Raw genomic sequence first — 4,919 nt, 5'->3', positions numbered from 1 at the left:
TTTGCACATTCATTAATACATAGCATTGATCATGATATACATACATACATTTATCACTAAATACATATATATATATACATACATAACAATCAACACTGAAAGAAAAATACATAAAATTTTATATTTGTGGTCACTGCAAATTCGAGCCCCGCGTTTTTGGGCGCCAGTTTCACGTCACTACTCTCTCGAATTGTTTTAAATTGTTGCTCTTTGGTTTATTTATTTATTTTTTGATTATTGGCGTAACAACGCATATATGGAAAGAGTTACGTGAAATACTTTTAACAATGCTGTGCTTTGAATTTCTTTATCATCGTTACCTTTTTGCAAAATAAAATGTATCTATGGAAGTCTTATTGTTCTGTATCTGGCCTACAATTTAAAGAACGATTTTTCTTAACTGCAACTCATGCTAAGGATCAATATAACTTCCCTACTTCATAGTTATTAAAAGTTGAAATTACTTTTAATGAACACTGATGTTACAGTTCGTATGATCGTTCAAAAACACAAGTTCGCAGTGGATTTTATTTCTTGGTGAAATACTATTTCATACCACGACTAGCCCAAGAACATGAGATTCTCATAAAAAAAATTACGTTATCACTATAAAATTTGCCAGATCAGAACGGAGCACAGCAAGATTACTATCAGATTTTGAAGGTACATTAAATTATTTGCACTGTAAATTATATCCTATCAGCAGCCCGCGTCAACCTGCAACACATCATAAAATCTGCTGATCTTCACTGCCAGCCTGGAAGCTAAAAGAAATAATATTATTTTACTATTCTTTTACCGCTTCCTTGCGGTATGCTCGACTATATTGTAAGTCGTTTAAATACGCCGCGGCAGCGGCTCTTCGTTCTCCACGCAGCTCAGCACCACAGATAATATTTATATAACTGAAAAATGCCTCAACAGGATGGGATAATAGGCAAGCAAGCTTTAACAATTAATAATACAAGTTTTCATTTAAACAACTCTATTAAAACATTTAAATATCTCATTGATTACAGACCTGTGTGAATTCACACGTAATGGCGTACATTTCCCAGTCTCGACAAAAGAATGCTACATTCGCGTTCTCCACGACAACAACAGGAGATCTTACTCTCACAACTTCCAGATTAAGAAGACAAAGACTTTATTTTACATCACGCATTATATACTAGTTCCTTTTGTAATCTCTGTTCAACATTTATCTTCTGTGGCGGTTTTATTACTCGCCGACGCAGACGTTCTCAAAAATAAATAATAAAAAAAAAATACATAATTTTACACAATGACACAATATGATACATCTAATTTTCTAATTACTACATAATATGTTGTTTTTGTTTCTTACTAGACGTTACAATTGCTACTTATTGAAATGTTCGTATCATCTGCAAACAAAACAAACTTAGCATCTGGCAATGTAACAGGTGAGATGTCATTCATACATCCAAGAAAAAGCAATGGACCCAAAATGGAACCTTGAGGAACACCAAATGTAATTAATTCCCAGTCAGATGAAGGCTCACTGTTTACTGCACAGGTATTTCGCAATGACACCCTTTGTTTCCTGTTAGATAATACTCAAACCATTTTGCAGCATTACTGGTGACACCATAATGCTCTAATTTACGTAGGAGAATGCTGTGGTTCACACAGTCAAAGTCTTTTGACAGGTCACAGAAAATGCTAGTAGCCTGTAATTTATTATCTAATGAATTAAGTACATTCTCACTGTAAGTGTAAATAGCTTTCTCTATATCAGAACTCTTCAGATATTGAAACTGTGACTTGGACAATACATCATTTGCAGTCAGACGCTTGAACACAACCTTTTCAAATATTTTTGAGAAAGCAGACAAAAGTGAAACTGATCAATAGTTTGATGGTATCTCTTTATCCCCCTTCTTGTAAAGAAGCTTAACTTCAGCATTTTTTAGCCAGTCTGGAAACGTTCCACTGATAAGAGATTGATTACACAAATAACTTAAGATAGAACTTAACTCGCATGAGCACTCTTTGATTAACTTTGTTGATATGGTATCATACCCACTGGTATATTTGGATTTTAAGGATTTTATGATGGATACTGATTCTTTGGGAGATGAGAGTGTCATTTCCATTTTACTGAAATTATTTTTAAAGACTGGTCTCAGATACTCCATTGCACTGTTCACCAAACCTGATAACCCCAAAAAGTCAGTAACAGAAATGAAGTAGTTGTTTAAGAAGTTTGCAACACTAACTGTACTTGTTACCAACATTTCATTTATTTTTAGAGCTGTCTGTTCCTCTTCCTTTTTGGCTCCACCTGTCTCTGTCTTCACAAAGTCCCATACAGTTTTTATTTTGTTACCTGATGTAATTATCTTTTTCTCGTAGTAAAGCTGCTTCGATTTCTGGATTACTTGCTTCGATATTTTGCGGTATTCTTTGTAATGCATTACAATTCTAACCTCAGAACTGTTCCTAGATGGTAGAGAGATTCTCTTTTTTGTCCCACATGATATCTTTATTCCTTGTGTAATCCATGGTTTACTTTTTGACTTGTGTGTGAGTTGAGTTACCTTTCGGGAAAACAATTCTCAAAAGTGGAATAAATGCTTTGTGTTTTCCATTTGAGTGAGCTGTATTGTATACAACTATCCAGTCCACGTCTTTGAGCAATTTCCAGAATTTCTCAATTTTTGACTTATTTATTACCTCCTGTACTCAGATTTAATAGATTTTTTACCTGAAAATTTTCAACATTTAACACAAGATGCTGCATGTCATGATCAGATAGCCCATTTACTACCGGTTTTGTGATATGACTTTTTTCCCCAGATTTGTCTACAAAGACATTATCAATAGCTGTCTAAGAGTATTTACATATCCTAGTAGCAAAGTTCACAGTAGGAACTAAATTGAATGATAGTGTTACTGACTGCAATACTTGTTCACTGACAGAGCTTTCCAATAAATCCACATTAAAATCTCCAGCAACCACTATTTCCATGTTTTTTGCTATGAGGTGGGACAGCAGAGCTTCCAGAGTTTTTATGAAATGGTCAAACTTTCCTGAAGGAAATCTGTATATACCCACTACTATAAAGGACTTATTATGAAATACTACTTCTATTGCACAAGCTTCTAAGTGCTGCTCTGAGCAAAATTTATTAATACCAATAGGTAAAAGCTGTTGTTTAGATATTCTGAAATATTTATAGAATGATGAGTTCTCATTTTCCAGTGAGGAACTCTCCTTCAGTCTCAATTTTTTAAAATTTTTCTAACACAATTTCTTTTTGTTCTCTGTTCCTGTTCAGCATCATGAAGTGCAACAGCAATCATTGCAGGCTGCTTTAAACTAAGTTTGAGGATTTTATGACAACCTACCACGAACTACAAAATAGCAAACCTGGTGAGTATATTTGAACTAGCTGTAACATCATGACGTTCTTTTGATGTTGGTGTGCCATGTTGTGTGCGTGCTCAGAATTTCCTCTGACTGTCAACACTTAAAAACGTTATGGTTATCTGACAACCTCCTGCAGGCTGCTAGGTGGCAGATCCAGACTGGCAGCTGAGGCACCGAGGTGGGTGGCAATTATGAATCCACCATAAGGGTTAATGAACTGGGAAGTAAGGTTATTAAGACATTCAAAAAGATCTTTTCCATGTGTGTTGTATCTACTTCAAATGATATTCTTATACCTCTGTCCTGTTGAATAGATACTGCAGTTAAATAATGAAAAGATTTGTATTTTTAAATGATTGTTGAGGTTTTGAACAATATTCATAATTAAATTTAGCAGATTCACAAAACATTCTCATACACACACACAGCTCTCTTATTCTGACTTTCAGCATTGATCTGGCACTGCAGTCTGACTTGAATTGTGTAAACTGGACTGAGGAAGAGGAACAGTGGTGAAGAGACTGGAGGAATGTTTGGAGGAGATGCCTGGGAAAAGCAATAAAATGGACTAGGAATGTGTCATCACCTTGGTTATGCCATGCAGTGAAATGGAGGAGAGACAGAACAAAGAAAGAAGGAGATTGTGGAGATAATACTCTGAACATAGATTAATGAAGGGAAAGGGGGATGGGAGGAGTATATGAGCAGGTACAAGTATAGATGTGGGACAAAGCTAGTGGAGATTTAACCAGGAGAGTTGTAAGTTTTGAGGAGAAGTTATTAAGGCTATGACAAATGTGAATAGACATGTTATCACTGAGACAAGACAATGAAGAATCTGTTAATGAATGTGGTTTAAGATCATTGGTGATTAAGAACCATTCCTCCAAATGGTTTATATATTTGTCACTCAAAGGAGAAGGAGTTGCAGATAGGGATATAATCAGTCAAGTGTATAAAGACTGAGTTTGTGGATCTGAAGTGTATAGATTGTTGGGAGAGATAGTGTTCATTGGCAGCAAGGTTACTGTAGCAGTGTCATGTGTATGTGTTGAGATATCAGTCTGTTACTTCAAAGGATGATTGATCCTTAAGCATCTGGTTGATGACTCTGTTCATCATACTGCTAACTGGCATTGGTGTTAAAGGACTTACAGTGTAACCATATTGATATCATTCTTAGATAGTGATAATATTTTATTGACAACAAGATTAAAATCATGTGCAATGAGCCACAAAACCGATACAAGTAATAAGTGGTGGCTTTTATTGTATCTTAGAACCTAGTTGAAATACACAAATGTAAGAAATTGGTAATGAGTAAACTGGATAATGGGAGTAAAGGCTGCTTGAGGACACCTCAAAAATACTGACTTCATTTCAACACAGAAATATTTCATTATGTTTGTAGGTCAATATCAAAACTCATTGCCTACTTAATTACCCCCCTTACATCACAAAGTAAATAAAATATTTATAGATTTAAGATGATGGAAATAGCAAAGACATAATAATTCCAGTA

This window comes from Schistocerca nitens, chromosome 2 (assembly GCF_023898315.1).
Source record: "Schistocerca nitens isolate TAMUIC-IGC-003100 chromosome 2, iqSchNite1.1, whole genome shotgun sequence".
Classification (NCBI taxonomy): Eukaryota; Metazoa; Arthropoda; class Insecta; order Orthoptera; family Acrididae; genus Schistocerca; species Schistocerca nitens.
Note: the sequence above shows the minus strand (reverse complement) of the source record.